This window comes from Ovis aries, chromosome 3 (genome assembly GCF_016772045.2).
Source record: "Ovis aries strain OAR_USU_Benz2616 breed Rambouillet chromosome 3, ARS-UI_Ramb_v3.0, whole genome shotgun sequence".
Classification (NCBI taxonomy): Eukaryota; Metazoa; Chordata; class Mammalia; order Artiodactyla; family Bovidae; genus Ovis; species Ovis aries.
The window spans coordinates 57887655-57906849 of NC_056056.1; the positions used below are offsets into that span (position 1 = coordinate 57887655).

A 19195-nucleotide genomic window follows, 5' to 3' on the forward strand; every position below is an offset into this window, starting at 1 on the left:
AGAATCTTTTCCACTGAAATCTATCTTGGCTGAGCCATGCGTTCACCACAAGGAAGGACTCTGAGTCAGAATGATTGGCCAGAGACAACCCAGAAACTAACCCCGTTACTATAAAACTGAGACTGCGAGCCACACGGCAGAGTAGCCTTTCTGGGTCCCTTTCCCATGCTCTTCTCAGTCTGGGCGCTTCTTCCTGATAATGCCTCTGCTTTGTCAGCACACATGTCTCCTCAAACAATTCATTTCTGAGTGTTAGACAAGCGCCTGCTCTTGGGCCCTGGCAGAGGGTCCCGCCATCCTGCAACACCACACTACGTTTTGCACGCCTTCTCCCAGCATTTGTTGATGGTGAGGACCAGTCTTTCTCCTCTGGTCTGTCTGCCAGCTCCTTAGAGATGCCATAGTGTCTCATCTCTCACCTCCATCTCTGATCCCCAGTCCTTCACACTAGGTTGGTCCTCAGTACCCATTCATTTTCCTATGAATGGTTGTCTCACAAATTTCACGGTTCACACAGTTCTGGGGTTAGGTGGGACAAGAGAGGCTTCTTGAGCAATTGTCAGCAACGGGGAACTAATTGCCACCACTTACTGGGTGGGACTTTCTATATGGAATATTTTATTTGCATTTCACAAGAATCCCTTGTGAGGGAATTCCCTAGCAGTCCAGTGGTTCAGATTTGGTCTTTCAGTGAAAAGTGTACAGGTTCAATGCCTGGCCAGGGAGCTAAGATGCCACATGCCCCATGGCCAAAAAACATAGAGCATAAACAGAAGAAGTACTGTAATAAATTCGATAAAGATTTTGAAAAAGGGAAAAAAAAAAAAAAGAATCCCTTGTGAGTGAAATGTAACCATCGCCATTTCAGATACGGACAGAGGTGGTGAACCCATGTCACCGGCCTCGCCTTCTGGGGTAGCCCACTTCTCTGAGGGTAGGCCTCCCTGTGACAGCTCTCCCAGGATCTCTCATTTAATTTAACCCTACGTTTACTCTAGGAGGAAGAGGCTGGAGTTCTCACTTTATAGAAGAGGTGAAACCAAGACTTTCCTACAGGCAAATGTGTGAGTATGCTTAGTCACTCAGTCATGTCCGACTCTTCGTGACCCCATGGACTGTAGCCCGCCAGGCTCTTCTGTCTATGGAACTCTCCAGGCAAGAATACTGGAGTGGGTAGTCATGCCCTTCTCCAGGGGATCTTCCCAACCCAGGGATCAGACCTGGTCTCCTGCATTGCAGGCAGATTCTTTTCTGTCTGAGCCACAGGAGAAGCCACCAATTTTGGAGTAATTTGTTGTGCAGCCAGAGCTGGGACTAGGGTAAAGCAGGTGAGGACCCCAACTCTGAAAACAAATGCCTCCTTAACTCTGTGCCCTAGCTTCCTCATTTGCCTCACCTTAGTCCCAATTCTGTGTCTGTATTTAGTTGCTATGTCATGCTTGACTCTTTGCAACCCCACGGACTGAAGCCATCCAGCCTCCTCTGTCCATGAGATTTTTGAGGCAAGAATACTGGAGTGGGTTGCCGTTTCCTCCTCCAGGTGATCTTCCCAATTCAGGGATCAAACTTGCGTCTCTTACATCTCCTGCTTGTCAGGCAGGTTTCTTACCACTGTGCCACCTTAAGGCAAATCCAGGATTTTAAACACCATCATCTCAGACTAAGATTCAGATGGAAGGACCAGATGAGAGGAAAGCAAAGCCTACAGTCATGGGGGGAACATTACCTACAGGAACTGCTGCAGCTCAGACAAGAAGGAAGTTGATATTCCTGGAGTCTAGGATCTTTCTGGCCCTCAGCCCTCAGGGACACCCAGCTTGAGCCTTCTGTCACCCTTCCAAGAGGTGTTAAATATGTATCTTAAATGCGGGGCATGCTGGGAAAGATGTCTTGGGCTTAAAAAGTCAACAGTTGGGTCTACACAGAGCTGGCTTGTTGGGACGGGTCAACCAAGGAGCAGGAGGAGACACTGAGCAAAAGCTTCTGGGGTAAATTTCTGGCTTCTGGAGAGTGCCAGCGGCTCTTCCCAGAAGCCTCACCTCCCCAGGTGTGCATCCCAAACACGGGAAGCTACAGCAGAAACCGGGTTTCCTACAATCTGTGCTGAATGCAAATAAATTTCAATTGTGTGGAAATGCAGCAGCTTGACTCCTTAGTTTAAGAAATATTTTTAAAAAGAAAAACAAAATTGTAGCACTTCCCAGAAATGTTCAAGATGTAAAAAGAACGCATGCAAATGTGCTGGGTGCACTAGAAAGGAAGCATCACTCTGTCCCCAAGGCCTAGATAGTCCCACCTTCCAAAGAAGGAGGCCCAACTCAAAGACGTAACGGAGGCCAGTGGCTCAGAAATGCCAGCAACAGTGACTGACACCCCTCAACTTAACACTGCTTTTCTACAGCACCCCAGTCCCTCTGGAGGTCAGGCCCAGACACAACAATGATCAGGGTCTCCATATTAAAAGGAAACAAAAAACATTACATGTAGTAGGACAAATGATTTCAGATTTGCGACTAAATGTACAGAGGTATTGTAGGGTTCCCTGGTGGCTCAGTGGTAAAGAATCCTCCAGGAGAGAGTAGGGACCACACTTCAGACTTGTCCCATCTGAGAGGAGAGGGATGGGGAAGATGTCCTCCCATGCCCCTTTACTTCTGGTGAACCCCAGGACAAAGCCCTGGAATGGGGGTGGCTGCCTGCATGTGGATGTTCCTGGCAAGTGTGGGCAGGGTCCCAGCAGGGCCTCTTCCACTGGCCTTCCTCATCCAGACAACCAGCCCTACGCAACAGAGCAAAACCCCAACAACTTGCTCCTCCAGAAACTTAGACATGAGCCAAAGTTGACCAGGGGAGGTGGTGCAGCCTGGTGGGGCAGACATGGGCTCTGGAGTCAGCCAAACCTGGGGGACGACTCCTGCCGGAGTTGTATGACTTCTGGCGAGTAGTAACCTAATGGCCACAGTTTCTGCCCATAGGGTGCTGGGGGAATCCCCTGAGGCTTTCTCACCCAGGAATTTCTCTAACACTCAACTAAGTCAGCATCTTTTGCCCCCATATCCAACTCTTCTGTGCAGCTCTGCACACAACTCACTTCACACGCATGTAAAACACACACTGTCCAGAAGCCCAGCCCCCCTCCACTTGAGAAGACCTGGGAGGACAGTTCTGAGCTGCCACAGGGAACATAGAGAGAGACAAGAAGTGTGTAGGTGTAATATCAGGCTCCCGGGCTCCAACAGAGACAAGGCGGCAGCCCACCCCGGGCTGAAAGAGGACTTTAGAACTTCTTTTATCCTCATTTGTTGTTGTTCAGTTGCTCAGTCGTGTCCGACTTTCACGACCCGATGGACTATACAGTCCACCAGGCTCCTCTGTCCATGGAATGCTCCAGATAAGAATGCTCCAGACTGGAGTAGGTTGCTATTTCCTTCTCCAGGGGATCTTCCTGACCCAGGGATCAAACCCACATCTGCACTGGCAGGCAGGTTCTTTACCACTGAGCCACCAGGGAAGCCCATTCTCATTTTCAGTTATCCCTTTATTTTTAAATTTCTGGCTGCTTCACACAGCTTTTGGGATCTTAGTTCCCCAGCCAAGAATCAAACCCAGGCCCCCAGCAGTGAAAGACCAGAATCCTAACCACTAAACCGCCAGGGAATTTCCCAGTTATCCTTTTAAAAGTTGGTTTTGCTTTTGTTTCATAACAACCATAATAGAATTGTGCAAGTACATAATTTATGCATAAGTAAGATACAGATCTTAGGGCGTGTGCTCAAAAATATCTTATTAGTGTGTGATCCAGTAAGTTTGGAGACACTTGGAATAGATCTTTCTCTCTTGGCCTGGGTAACATGCACCTGGCCTCTTTCCTCTCTGGACTCTCGAAACACCCCACCCTACCTTCAGTCTCAGTCTCTCTTCATAGAGCTACCGCTTGCTGCAGTTCAGTTCTTAACCTCTCAGGCTGTATAAAGAAACGTGTAACTTGCGGGGACTTCCCTGGTGGTCCAGTGACTGAGACTCCGCACTCTCAATGCAGGTGGCCTGGGTGTGATGCCTGGTCAGGGAACTAGGTCCCACTGTATCCCTCACACCACAACCAAGACCTGCTAAGAAAGAAAGAAATAGACACACATTTTTTCTAAGTGTGAGACTTCCCTGCTGGTCCAGTGGTTGAGACATGCCTGCCAGTGAGGGGGGTGGGGGTTCTATCCCTGATCCTGGAGGATCCCACATGCCTCAGGGCAACCAAGCCCGAGAGGTGCAGCTACTGAGCCCGCATGCCCTAGAGCCCGTGCTCGGCAGCAAGAGCAACCACCACAATGAGACGCCCGCCCACTGCAACTATAGAGTAGCTCCACTCGCCACAACTAGTGAAAGCCCACTCTCAGCAACAAAGACTCAGCGTAGCCAGAAATTAAAAATAAATTCTTTTAACTGGAAAAAAAGTGTAACTTGTTACTTGTATGATCAACACAGGAGGCCCAATCTCGCCCCTTCCCAGCCTTAGATCTCCTTTTCTAGGCCTTTTGCCAACCCCACCATCACATTTCACACCTGTTGTTTCCCTCATCAGAAACTATCTGGGTCTTCCTGTCCGTGATCACAGGCCAAGCCCAGTTTCCAGGAGCCCACCCACTTCCTGAGTCATCTCCCATGGTTCCTGTTTCCTGGCTAGTGCTCCAGCCAGACCATGCATTTGCAGTCCCCGGAGCAGACCCAGAGTTTCCACCTCTGCTCCTTTTCTTGAGGTTGCCTCGCTCCAGCCCTGTAGGTCTAAAATCTCATCTGATTCTTAATCCCAAAGCAGTGACTCCATCTACCTTGATGCTTCCCTGGAGCCTCCAGCAAACATCCTCCAGTGGCCCCCAGAAACTATCTGCATGGCCCCCAGAAGCTATCTTCATGGCCCCAGCAAGACATCCCAGGTGCTGCTTTGGGTCAGGACTGGCTGCATGTTTTTGGGCTCGGTGTGTGTGTGTGTGCGCGTGTGTGTGTGTGTGTGTGTGTGTGTGTGTGTGCGAGTACTCAGTTGTGTCCAACTCTTTGCGACAGTATGTACTATAGTCCACCAGGCTCCTCTGTCCATGGGATTTCCCAGGCAAGAATCCTGGGTTGAGTTGCTGTTTCCTCCTCCAGGGGATCTTCCCAGCCCAGGAATTGAACCGGCATGTCTTGTGTCTCCTGCATTGGCAGGCAGATTCTTTACCACTGTGCCACATGGGAAGCCCTGTGTGCTCAGTACAAAAGGAAAATATAGCAGCCCTTGTTCAAAAAAAAGGAAACAGTATCATTAAAGGTACTAAAATATAAAGTTTGTCTTTTCTGCTGAAAGCTCTTTCTTGACCTGTCATGGTGCTTATTTTTTTCTTTTAAACATTGGAGTGTAATTGCTTTACAATATAGTGTTAGTTTCTGTTGTACAGGAAAGTGTATGTTAACATATATCCCCTCTTTTTTGGATTTCCTTCACAATCTGGTCATCACAAATGCATTAAGTAGAGTTCCCTATGCTATACAGCAGGTTCTCATTAGTTATCTATTTTATACATAGCATCAGTAGCGTTAGAGGATGAGATGGCTGGATGGCATCACCAATGCAATGCGCTTGATGAACTTGGGCAAACTTTGGAAGATGGTGAGGGACAGGAAGGCCTGGTGTGCTGCAGTCCATGGGGTCACAAAGGGTCAGACGTGACTGGGCAACTGAACAACAGCATCAATAGTATACGTATGCTGGACTTCCCTGGTGGCTCAGTGGTAACGAATCTACCTGACAATGCAGGAGACGAGGGTTTGACCCTTGATCCAGGAAGATCTCACATGTGTCGGAGCAACTAAGCCAGTGCGCCACAGCTACTTCGCCTGTGCCCGAGGGCCTGGGAACCACAACTACTAAAGCCCATGCCTAGAGCCCATGCTCTGCAACGAGAGAAGCCACCACAGTGAGAAGCCCGTGCACCACAACCAGAGGGTAGCCCTCGCTTGCTGTAACTGGAGAAAGTCCAGGCAGCAACAAAGACCCAATGAAGCAATAAATAAATAATAATTTTTAAAAATCGTGTATATATGTCAATCCCAATTCATCCCATCCCTGCCTTCCCCTCCTTGGTATCCATACATTTGTTTTCTACGTCTGTGTCTCTATTTCTGCTTTGCAAATAAGATCATCTATATGCCATGATGCTTTTGTTTTCTGTTTAGTGTTATCGGTCCCTCAGGCTTAGGGATATTGATGGCAGATGCTCACAGGCATCCAGCCAACCTGCTCTCCTCAACTGGGTGCTCACACATCACTGGTTGTCTGATTCCCGTCCCACTATAGCTGCGGAATCAGCATGGAGAGCCACGCATCTCCCTTCCTGTGGGCCTGTGCTCCAACCCCTAGGAGACAGGTGATCTTAAGGGGGATGTGCTAGGTACATGGATCAGGGAGAGCAAGAGCCCTGCCCGAGCTGAGTGGCCCATGACACCAGCCCAGGGGAGAGATGGCTGCCCCCATCCCCTATCCCGAGACACAGCAGGGCCTATGTGCCCAGAACCCTCCAACCAGGGCTGAAAGGGGCAGTGGTTTCTGGGCAGAGGTAAGAAAGGGAGTTGGGAGAGCTCAGGACACAGGTAGTCAGAGGAGTGGGCAGCCAAAACCACATCTTAGGGAGGTGGCAGAAGACAGTGTGGCGTGTGAGACAAGGCTCCAAGCCGCTGGGACGTGCTTCCTTGTCTCATGGGACTTCACTTACAACCTAGAATCTCAAAGGGACCTCTCTGGTGGTCCAGGGGTTAAGACTGCCCACCACTGCAAGGGATGAGGGTTCGATCCCTGGTCCAGGAACAATGCCACAGGGCAACTAAGCCTGCATGCCATAATTAGAGAACCCCATGGGCCACAACTAAGACACTATGCAGCCAAAAACAATTTTAAAAAATTTTAAAAAGCAGGGGGCTCAGGCCCAATCCCTGGTCAGAGAACCAAGATCCCACACACCACAGGGCATGGCCAAAAGTTTTTTTTAATTAAAAAAAGAACACACACACACAAAAAAACCTCAAAATTATTAAAAACTTCATGCACCCTCATATTCATTACAGTATTATTCACAATAGCCAAGATGTGAAAACAACCTAAGTGTCCATCAACAGATGAATAAAGAAAATGTGGTCTCTATCTATCTACCCCTATCGATCTATAGATAGATACATGGCAGAATATTACTTGGCCATAAAAAGAATGAAACTGTGCCATTTGCAACAGCATGGATGAACCTTGAGGACATTACGCCAAGGGAAATGAGTTAGACAGGGAAAGGCAAATACTGTATGATCTCACCAACACGTGGATTCCACAGCAAAAACAAAAAACCCACAAAACTGAGCTCACACATACAGAGAACAGACTGGCCAGAGATGAGACAGTAAGGGGGTGGAGTGGGAATGTGGGTGGGAGGAATGAGTAAAGGTGGCCAAAAGTTAAACTTTCAGCTATAATATGTCAGTCATGGGAATGTATAGCATAGTCACTGTAGTTAATAATCCTGTATTGCATATTTGAAAGTTGATAAAGGTCTTAAGATTCTCATCTCAAGAAAAAAAATTAGTGACAAAGAACAGTGACTGATGTTAACTAGACTTAGCCTGTGGTGAACATTCTGCAATACATACAAGATAGAATCATTATGAAACTAACATCCATCACCTGAAACTAACATGATGTCATATATCAATTATATCTCAACTTAAAAAGAAATTTAAAACTTCAAGACAATGTGCAGCAGAGCATTTAACCCCCAGTACAGGACCCTTCTGACCACGGGGCCCATGACTGCCCTGGTCTCACACCCATGAGTTGGGCCCTGTTTTAGGATATGATTATTAATACATATTGTGTGTATCAGATTTCCTCTACAAAGTCAGTGTTTCCTCAAGTGCTGTTCACACTGTGGCTGACACACAAGATACCTTTAGGTGATATGTGAGCAGGTATTTAAAATATTTTAGGGACTTCCCTGGCTGTTCAGTGGTTAAGGGGGCGCAGGGCCCATCCCAGTTTGGGGAACAAGATTCTGCATGCTGTATGGCCACTTTTTATAGTTTTCATTTATTGTAATGTGTATTAGAAAAATTATGACTATCACATTCAGTCTATAATTTCACAGCGATACTGCCTTGTGTTCAGGCTGCTATAGGAAAAAAACCCCACTATAAACAGAGTGGCTTACCAACAACAGAAATTTATTTAAGATATTTGTTTTTACTATTTCTTTGTGTGGCTGCTCCAGGTCTTGGTTGCAGCATGCAGGATCTTTGATCCTAGCTGTGGCATGTGGGATCTCATTCCCTAACCAAGGATTGAACCTCTGCCCCTGGCATTAGGAGGCCAGAGTCTTAGCCACTGGGCCACCAGGGAAATCCTTAGACTGTGAATTCCTTACAGTCATACATGGCTTGTCTACACATCTCCTCCACTTGCTCCATCAGCCTCCCCCAGCCCTTCTTTTAGGGGCAGCCAATGCTAAATAAATGAATAAACCAATGAATCAGTGGAAAGCTGGACACTCAGAGGTGAAGCCTCTCCTTTGAAATTTTCATTTGCAGAATTTCCTCTGATTAATCAACTTACATAGTATTCATCTACACATTTTAGGAAAAAATTGCCAAAGAAATTAATTCTTTTAAAACATACAGAGCTTGTTTTAGGGTAACCTGCCTACCTCCCTTTTTTTGAGTCCTCTCTATGACCACCAAATTAAAAAACTTGCCTGGTGACAATCATAGCCTAATGCAAAGTGCCATGGGCTCCCAGTTAACCTGGAGGCTGTGTCCTGTGGGCGTTCAGAGATGATGCTTTGTGATGCATATTTCCCCAGGAGGGTGGGTTAGCTTGTACGGCTCTCAGGACTAGAACTTGTTAGTTGATATCCTTGGGAGGGGGCTTCCCAAGTGGCTCAGTGGGTAAAGAATCTGCCTGCAATGCAGAAGACAGGTTCGATCCCTAGGTTGGGAAGATCCCCTGGAGGAGGGCATGGCAACCCATCCTAGTATCCTTGCCTGGAGAATCCCATGGACAGAGGAGACTGGCGGGCTATAGTACATAGGGTTGCAAAGAGTCAGACCCAACGGAAGCAACTAGCCATGCATGCACCCTTGGGAGGTCCTCAGTGAACAAATGGCCAAAGTTTTACCATCAAAAAGTTGTCAGTCCTTAGAGAAATGATCTCCAGCTTCACCTTTCAACCAAATCTCACCTTGTCAAACAGCAGAGCCACAAATTTTTAAAAGGACCAAGACTGAAATGTCACCCATGACAAGTATTTTGGAAGCAAGGTTTTTTGAAAATGGAGAAAAATGAGAAACACATTCTTACTGGTTATAGATCAAAGCCACGACCTACAGCTTCACTGTTCTTTGCCAGGTGGCCTTTTTTTGAATTATTATTAATATGTGTTTATATGGGTAATGTTCTATTAATTTTTAATCTGACAGAAAGGACATTCCTGGCATGCTGTTTGCAATCTCCTGGAATGTATCACTAATATTCTCTTTATTTTTTTAGGAAAAACTATATTTTGAAGTTTCAAGGTAAGCATCTTGAGTGAACTGGCACATTTCAGAGCTTACTCATCACATAAAAGCAAGAGATGGGTTTACAGGACTTCCCTGGTGGTCAGGTGGCTAAGGCTCCATGCCCCCAATACACGGGGCCTGGGTTTGATCCTTGGTCAGGGAACTAGATTCAACATGCAACTAAAGATCCAGCATGTCTCATTTAAAAAGAACCCACATGCTGCAACTAAGACCTGGCACAGCTAGAGAAGTAAATACTTTTAAAAAGAGAGAGAGATGGATTTACACGTTCATTGTGAAAATCCGAACATTATAGATATGGGTGACTCAGAAAATGAAAGTGCTCCCATAATTATGCTTTCTAAATATAATCAGTGTTTCTAGTGGTTGGTACATTCTTCCAGATTTGTCTGTGCTTGTGTGTAAAGATCTACCATGTAAGAGGACTTTTTGAAATGATTCCCTAGTAGTCCAGTGGTTGGAACTCTGAGCTTCCGCAGCAGGGGCATGGGTTCAGTCCTGGTTAGGGAACTATCAATAGAATCCCTCATGCTGTGAGCCATGGCCAAATAAATAAATAATTAAATAAAATGATTCATCAGATTCGTATTTTTGTCAGACTCAGTAGAAAGCTGTAATTCTGAAAGCCTGCTAAATCTGATGTTTTCCTCATTACCACAGGACAGAAAAGTTGATTTTCACCAACTCCCAGGAAATGGCCACCTCTTCTCTGAGACCATCCCATGCTCGCTGCCCACAACCCACAGCCTGTCTGCCTATCCCAGCTGTGGGCTCTGCTGTTGATGCCCACAGGCCTGACTGGGCCCACCCACCTGGCCTAAAAGGTGAGCCCCAGCATGCATGCTAAGTTGCTTCAGTCTTGTCCAACTCTTTGTGACCCTATGGACCACAGCCCACCAGGCTCCTCTGTCCATGGGATTCTCCAGGCAAGAATTCTGGAGTGGGTTGCCATGCCCCCCTCCGGAGGATCTTCTTGACCCAGGGATCAAACCTGCGTCTCTTAATGTCTCCTGCATTGGCAGTTGGGCTCTTTACCACAAACACCACATGGGAAGCCCCTTTAAGGTGAGCCCAGGCAGATCCAGTTTATCCACTGACCACTATCCTCACAGGAAAACTTTGCATTCTAGGGAAAAAACTTAATTTGCTCCAAAGTATACAAAAAAAAAAAAAAAACCCTGTATAATCAAAATGAATACAAGTTTAATTAAATGCCTACAAAGTGAACCATTATGTCAGCTACATTAATTGGTAAATTTAGTATTTATAATAATTCCATTACATTTGAAAAATGAAAGTAACATTTTCTCCTGTGCAAGAGTGTGTGGAGATCACCATAAAATAACATGTGCTGTTCATATCCTATGATTTTCAAAAGCAAAATTATTAAAGCCAGTTAAAAATACTTTGCAATAAAAATATATACAATATGTATATGAGTATATTATATGTATATATATATGCATACATCTATCATAGTCACTGTGGGTTGTATTTAACATGTTTGATACGTTATTTTTCAAATTTATTTATTTTTGGCTGTGCTGGGTCTTTTTTGGTGTGTGGAGCTTTTCTCTAGTTGTGGTGCACAGGCTTCTCATCGCGGAGTGTGGGTTCTAGGGTCCTCTGGCTTCAGTAGTTTTTGCACAGGGGCTCCGTAGTTGCGGCTCCTAGGCTCTAGAGCACAGACTCAATAGTTGTGATGCACAGGCTTAGTTGCTCTGCAGCCTGTGGGATCCTCCTGGATCAGGGACGCAACCCACGTCTCCTTCATTGGCAGACGGATTCTTTACCACTGAGCCACCAGGGCAGCCCTTGATATGTTATTGAACAGAGTCTTTAAACATAAGCACAGGGCCCAGGGACCGCCCAGGTTCTCATGAGGCGCAGACCACCCGCAAGAAGCCTTGTGCTCAGTCAGCATCCTTTTCTGCAGGCGAGGGATAGGAGGAATCCAGAGGAAGTTCTTCTTGAATCATCTCTAAAAATAGTCCCTATCATGTGGGGCAGGATATTAATGGTCTGGGAATCAGGAAATTCAGAGGTAGAGTTTAGAAAACTGGCAAAAATGGAATCCCACAGCCTAGAAGGGGTTCTCAAGTCTCTGTTGGCCTTCTTGAAAAATGTCAAGTTCTTTCATTAGAGCCAATGCCTTTATTGGCCTAGATCCCCACTGAACTTCAGTGAACATTCAGAAGAAAATTGCTCTATGGCAAAACCAATACAGTATTGTAAAGTAAAATAGAGTAAAAATAAAAAACTATTCACAAAAAAATAAAAAAACAAATAAATAAATAAAAAATAAAAATCCTAATGCAACATATGTAACAAAGAGCATACTTTTTTCTTTTTGGCTGCACTAGGTCTTGGTTGTGGCACATGGGGTCTTTGTTGACGCATGAAGGATCTTTAGTTGGGGCATGTGGGCTCTAGTTCCCTGACCAAGGATCAAACCCTGGGCCCGCAGCATTGGGAGCATGGAGTCTTAGCCACTGAACCACCAGGGAAGGGCTAAAAGCACATATCAAGAGTATGGCTGAATGACTTATTACCTAGATGGTAGATAGACAGATTAGACAGATAGATAGACAGACGATAGAAAGACCCTGCTCCCCAGGTTAGCACCACCCAGATCACCACCGACTATCTCTATCACTTCAGAAGTCTCCCTCTGCTCCCTCCCAGGTCAAATCCTTCTATCCAAGGTAACCTCCATTCAGATGTCCATCACAGGTTAGTTTTGCCGGTTCCTGAATTTCTTATTAATGGAATCCTGCAGGATGTACACCTTGGGGATGTCTTGCTCAACATGACATCTGTGAGATTTGTCTCTCTGCTTGAGACTGATTATAGGCCTTTCGGGTGTTCAGAGTCAGGTTTGCATGTTGCCCCACACACCTGTTACCCCACACACCTGTTACCGCCTGTCCCACAGTCCCTTCTGAGATCATGCAAAAATCTCTCACCTTCCTCCTTCCTGTATAAAGGGACAAACAAAAGCCCATTTTTTACAAGGTAAATGTAATTTTTTTCCTAAGTACAAAAATTACACATGCTCATTTTAAAAAGAAAGAAATTCTAGCCTTGAGAATCTTGCATGGCTTACCCAAACACAGCCAATAGATCGGCTGGCCAGTGGCCTTTGACTGTGTAGCCTGGCTCTGAACAAACAACTGGGTCAGTCACATTCTGCATCTCAGGAATGTGACCTCTCGAACTCAGAGGGAAGTTGCATTTGCCAGTGATGCTGGTCCCACCTGGACTGTGTGTGGTACCACTGGGACCCTCCTTCAGGACCGAGGGGCCTATCTCCCCAAGTGCCACGCTTCTTGGTCCCAACTCAGGACAGCTCTCAGAGGCCAGCCCAGGAGAATAAAATCTGTCACTGCTTCCACTTTTTCCCCTTCTGTTTGCCATGAAGTGATGAGACCAGAGGCCATAATCTTAGTTTTTTGAATATTGAGTTTCAAGACAGCTTTTTCACTCTCCTCTTTGACCTTCATCAAGAGGCCCCATGCCCCAAGATTCTCTAAACATTCCCACCTCTTCACCTTTGCTTCTACCCACTCTACCTGCTGAGGTCCAACTCTTTTACCAGCTCTTCTCCAAACCCTTCCAAGAATCCCCAGGCCACTGTCACAGTATTTTCTTTGTATAATGATGATAACATTTGCCATTAGCTGCCTTGCGCTAAGGCTTAACTAGGTGAACTAGCTACAAAAATGCCTCTTTGGTTTAAAAAAAAAAAAAGTGAGTGGCATGTCCTCAAGGCTTGGCAACTTGTAAAATGCCCATTCCTCCAACCTGGAGAAACTTATCATTCCTATAGATGAGTCAGTAGAGGGAAGAGTTAATTGATTGGCTTAGATTTGGGGAAAATGCAGAGAAGTGATTTGAATCACCTGGCTGTCCCTCTCCTGGGATGAGCAAGCCTAAATGGAGACCCCACACAGTGCCGTCCCAGGAAAGCCCTTCAACATCCCCCCACTTTCCCAAGGCTGAGGAGGGGATGGGGAGACGGTCCCTCTGCACAGCACTAGGGCCATTCACAGGGCTGTTTCCCCTCCCCCACCTCCACCCCCCGGAGAGAGGCGGGAGACAAGGACTCCCACACAATGTCCCCATTGACACTTGTGGCCAAATTGGGGCTGGGTGCCATGGAAACCTCTCTTGGGAGCAGAAAGGGGAAGCAATAACTCAGGCCTCCCACACTGAGCCCATTGTCCCCTGAGCTGACCTCCCTCAGTGGGCCCTTATCACTGCTCTCCTCTGCCAGGCCTTGGCTCCAGGCTCCACACCTCACTAGAGGCACCCACTTTCCTCCTGCTGGCCCCCCCGGGGAGCCACCACCCATCCTGCTCTCCCCACACACACCGCGTGAAACCCAAGGCAGCCCAGGAGTGAGGCCAGGGAGCTCATTTCACAGCCACCCTGATCCCTGAGAGCGGAGGAGACGCCAGGCAGGGAGGCCTAGGAGGCTGGTAGGTCATGGCACTACAGGCTCTGTCCTCTGGTCGGGGCAGTTTTATGCCCAGAGTGTGCCAACTGCTGTGTCCCGTTGGCCTAGAGGAGGAAAGCCAGACTCCGGAACTGGCCTTGGGGCACTAGAGTAAACCCATCTGGGCCACCCAGGCCTGGGCTCAGCTGAGACCCAGCCCATAATCTTCTCCTCACCTGAGTCTTGAAAACTGCTCCCTGGTTGTCGCTCGTCCCATCGCCTCCCTCCCAGGGCTCCTGGTGCCTAGGCCTGGCTGTATGAATCTAAAAAGAGGCCTGAGGGTTCCCCTGGTGGCTCAGTGGCAAAGAATCCACCTGCCAATCCACAAGTGTCAATGGGGACATTGTGTGGGAGCCCTTGTCTCCCACCTCTCTCCGTGGGTTCTATCTCTGATCCTAGAAGATCCTACATGCGGTGGAGTGCCGCCCCTCAGCCGGAGTGCCACCACTATCGAGCCTGCGGTCTAGAGCCGGGAGCTGCAACTCCTGAGCCCGTGGGCCACGGCTACTGAAGCCTTAGATCCCGTGTTCCACAACAAGAGGAGACGTTGCAATGAGAAGCCCGGGTACTGCAACTAGAGACTGGCCCCCGCTCACCACAGTTAGAGAAAAGTCCATGCAGCAGTCAAAAAATAAATTTTTAAAAAATAAGCAAAAAATAAAAAGAGGCCTGAGAAGGGCTTCCCTGGTGTCTCAGTGGTAAAGAATTCCCAGGCAATGCAGGAGCTGCAGGAGACGTAGGTTCACTCCCTGGGTCAGAAAGATCCCCTGGAGGAGGGCATGGCAACCCACTCCGGTATTCTTGCCTGGAGAATCCCAGGGACAGAGAAGCCTGGCGGGCTACAGTCCATGGGGTCGCAAGAGTTGGACACGACTTAGTGATTAAACGATGAACAACCGCTAGATGACAGAACTTGGTGCCCACAGCACCCCTTCTCACCAGCTGTCACGTGAGTGACACAATGATATCACCAACAAGGGCACCGCCTTCAGGCAAAACCCCTGAGGCCCTCAGGCAGGGGGTGGGGTGAGGTGTCCAGATGGACAACTGAGGAGCCTGGGCTTCAGATGGGTGCAGGGACGTGGGAGAGCTTCAGTCCCAGCTGGATGACCTGGGAGAAGTTAGGTAACCTCCGTGAGCCTCAGCTTTACCATCTGTAAAAAAGAGCAGTAAAAACTTTTGACAAAGGACTTCCCTGGTGGTCCAGTGGCTAAGACTGAGCTCCCAAATCAGGGGGCCTGGGTTCCATCCCTGGTCAGGAAATGAGGTCACACATGCCGAAACTAAGACCTGACACAGCCAAGTGAACAAATAAACATTTTAAAAAAATGAAAACCAAAACTTTCAGCACACCTTACTAGGACGCGGTGAGGACTCGACAGGATGGTAAAGAGTGCACACTAAGTTGCCTCAGTCACATCTGTCTCTTTGCGACACAATGGACTACAGCCTGCCAGGCTTCTCTGTCCCTGGGATTCTCCAGGCAAAGATACTGGAGTGGGTCGCCATGCCCTCCTCCAGGGGATATTCCCAACCCAGGGATTGAACCTGCATCTCTTGTGTCTCCTGCCTTGGCAGTGGGGTTCTTTACCACTAGTGCCACCTGGGAAGCCCAGCAGGGCACAGAGAGCACACTGGAGGAATGGACCAGATGCTACTATTATCCATTTGACAACCTTTAACCCCCACAACTCTGGGCACTGTGTCGGGTGCTTGGGGCTAAAAGAGCCACAGGGAGCAAGGGACAGCCATCAAGTGACCTCCCAGAGAGGCCCAACCCACCCCCCCCACCCCGAGGGAGGAGTCCCTGAGGGAGGACAAAGCAGCAAATGATGGGGTGGCAGGGAGCATGTGGTCCCCGGCAAGAGACTCCCCCCAACATTCCCACTGGGGTTTTACACAGGGTGGCTGGTTAGTTCCTGGAATGTCTAAGAAAAACAAACTGGTTATTCTGAGTGAAATTGCAGCCTGGCTAAGGCGGGTGGGTCTGCTTTAAATTAAACACAGCGTTGCTGAGATTCTTTTCATTTCGTGGCCACTGCTGATCAGCAGAGACGTTACCTCACCTCACCTTCCTGCTCTGAGATGGGGAGGCTGATAGGGAGTGGTTCAGGGGCTGGGACAAGCTGGAGGAGGCTGATGAGGCCCTTCCCCTCCAGGTTCTTGGGAGCCAGAGGTGGGAAGCCCACCCTCCTCCAACAGCTCAGTCTACCTCTAGGGCTGAGGGTTCTAAACTGTGGGAGCACAGAGATGATCTTAAGTGCATTCAACTTCGTCCTTGGTATTTAGCTGAGGAATTACGGCATTTGCAAATACACTGCTTTCCCAGGAGTACTTGAAAAAAACTTGGCGGCAGTTTTACAAGTCCAAGGTTGGTCCCTTTCAAACATTTAGGCACTGGGTGGCCGGGCCTCCTGGCTCCTCCCAGGACTCCCGCTGCTTTAGCTGGCAAGCTGATGGAGAGGCCAGCGTCCCCATGGGGTGCCTTGGTCAAGGGTGGAGTTACCTTCTGGTTTTGGAAAGTGCTTTTGACCAGGCTTGCCAGCTCATGGAGTCCTAGAAAATTCCAGAGTGTTGGAATCAGGCAGACCTGAGTGTGTGAGGACTAGACCCCTAGGTAAAGATTGCCTAATGTTAGACCTAGGATGTGTGCATGCTCGGTCACTTAGTCTTCGCAACCCCATGGACTGTAGTCCACCGGGCTCCTCTGTCAGTGGGATTTCCCAGGAAAGAATACTGGAGTGGGTTGCCATTTCCTTCTCCAGGGGATCTTCCTGACCCAAGAGTTGAACTGGGGTCTTCTGCGTCTCCTTCATTGGCAGGCAGATTCTTTACCACTGCACCACTGAGAAACCCTAAACCTTGAATAGACTCATCTTTAAAATGGCGATAAGAGCAGAAGTCCCTGGGGGTCCAGTGGTTAGCACTCCATGTTTTTCAGTGCCAAGGGCCCCAGTTCAGTCCCTGATTCGGGAAAAACTAAAATTAATACAGTAAAATGGGGGGACTTCCCTGGTGGCACAGTGGTTAAGACTGTGCTGCCAATGCAGGGGGCCCAGGTTCAATCTCTGGTCAGGGAACCGTATTCTACATGAGCAACTAAGAGTTCACAAGGCGCAACCACAAGATCCTGCGTGTCACAACTAAGACCTGGCACAGCCAAATAAAAAATAAATAAATATTAAAAAGCAATAAAACAATATGGGAACAAAGGAACCTACTTCTCAGGGTTGTTACATGGATTAAATGCAAACGTGTGCGTAATGTTCTTTTGTTTCAAATTAAATGTATCCCTAGTTTTTTGGTAGTAAGAAATAGAAACTTCCTCAAGCTGCTGTATGTAAAAGGGAAACTTTTTCTATGGAATTCATGAAAACAGGCCCCCAGTCCCTCTCAGAGAGCTAAAGCTAGGACCTGAAAACGAATTTGCTGTGTTCCTCATCCTGCTTTGTCTCCACATGTGCTTGGGTGGCCACTTCTTGCAGTCTCAGAGCATCTCCTCTCCCTGCAGACCACCTTTCAAAGAGAAAGACCTGTTTACTTACCAGCCTTGGCTTGACATCATTTCCTCACGCTAGGTCCATAGTCGGTGCTCAATAAAGAATAGCCGGTTTCTACTGTGTTTCTTTGATTTGTATGTCAATAGTAATGCACTTGGAGAAGGAAATGGCAACCCACTCCAGTACTCTTGCCTGGAGAATCCCAGGGATGGGGGAGCCTGGTTGGCTTCCATCTATGGGATCGCACAGAGTCGGACACAATTGAAGTGACTTAGCAGCAGCAGCAGCAGCAGTAATGCACTATGCTATGGGGTAACTAAGCCCCTGGGCCACAGCTACTGAGCCAACACTGTAGAGCTTTCGAGCCATGACCACTGGCCCGTGTGCCTAGAGCCTGTGCTCCCGGAGAAGAGAAACCACTGCAATAAGAAGCCTGTGCATAGCAACAAAGAGTAGCCCCCACTCGCTGCAACTAGAGAAAGTCCACGGACAGCAATGAAGACCCAACACAGCCAAAAATAAAAAGAAATAAATAAAAAATTTAAAAAACAAAACAAACTAACACAAATAGTAATGTGCTGAATATTCCCTTCATCTCTCCGAATCCATTCTCTCTTCTCCACTGTGCTCTGTCCTCAGGAGCTGACCTGCATCAGTCGTCACTGGATCTCCCTCCCCTTCTGGGCTCTGGCTGACTTCAGCCCACAGCAGACACCAGCAGGAAATAGGAGGGGACTTGGAAAGTACCAGCGGAGTGTTGACTAGTCTAACGCCCTTGCCAGTGGAGGATGGCTTGGCAGCTGTACACCTGGTTCCTACACGGAAGGCCCCAGCCGCTTTCCAGCAACCCCATCCTTCAGCTACAGGCCTCGCTGGGTTCTTTTAACCACTTCCTCTCCTGGTCCCTTCAAGCTGACAGTGCTGATGGTGCTGCATGTTTCTATCCTGGAGATGCTGCCTCATCCTTTTCATTTTCCTTTCATCTCGCCCACATGTCTAAAATTTCTCTGTTTATCATGTTCTCTCCAATAACACAGCTGTAACTTTGTTGCCGTCTCTCTCTTGCTGGGACTCAGATGACACCATGTGTCAAGGAGGGGAGTTGTCTCCCTGCTCCACCTCCCACTCTGGCTCTGGCAGGAAGTGGATAAAGAACTAGAAGGTCTTTGAGATAAACATTATACACAAGGAATCCAAAATCAAGATCTCCAGGATTCTTTTGGCAGGGAAGAATAATACATGTGCTGGGGTGGGGAGTGGGGAGGGTACTTCTTTTGGAAGAATCTCTCCATTTTCCTGGGAGAATGTGACCGACATAGTTCAGTTCATTTCAGTTGCTCAGTTGTGTCCAACTCTTAGCAATCCCATGGACTACAGCACGCCAGGCTTCCCTGTCCATCACCAACTCCCGGAATTTACTCAAACGCATGTCCATTGAGTCAGTGATGCCATCCAATCATCTCATCCTCTGTTGTCCCCTTCTCTTCTCGCCTTCAATCTTTCCCAGCATCGGGGTCTTTTCAAATGAGTCAGTTCTTCCCATCAGGGGGCCAAAGCATTGGAGTTTCAGTTTCAGCATCAGTCCTTCCAATGAATAGTCAGGACTGTTTTCCTT

The 19195-nt window shown here is 47.8% G+C and overlaps 1 long non-coding RNA gene across 1 annotated transcript; it reads left to right on the forward strand.

Moving 5' to 3' along the window:
• The first annotated feature begins 4688 nt into the window (after positions 1 to 4688).
• LOC121819038 (uncharacterized) lies at positions 4689 to 18779 on the forward strand. Its single transcript, XR_006059170.2, has 3 exons — positions 4689 to 4928; positions 5786 to 10406; positions 18220 to 18779. It is a non-coding gene; the product is annotated as an uncharacterized LOC121819038 (long non-coding RNA).
• The last annotated feature ends 416 nt before the right edge of the window (positions 18780 to 19195 follow it).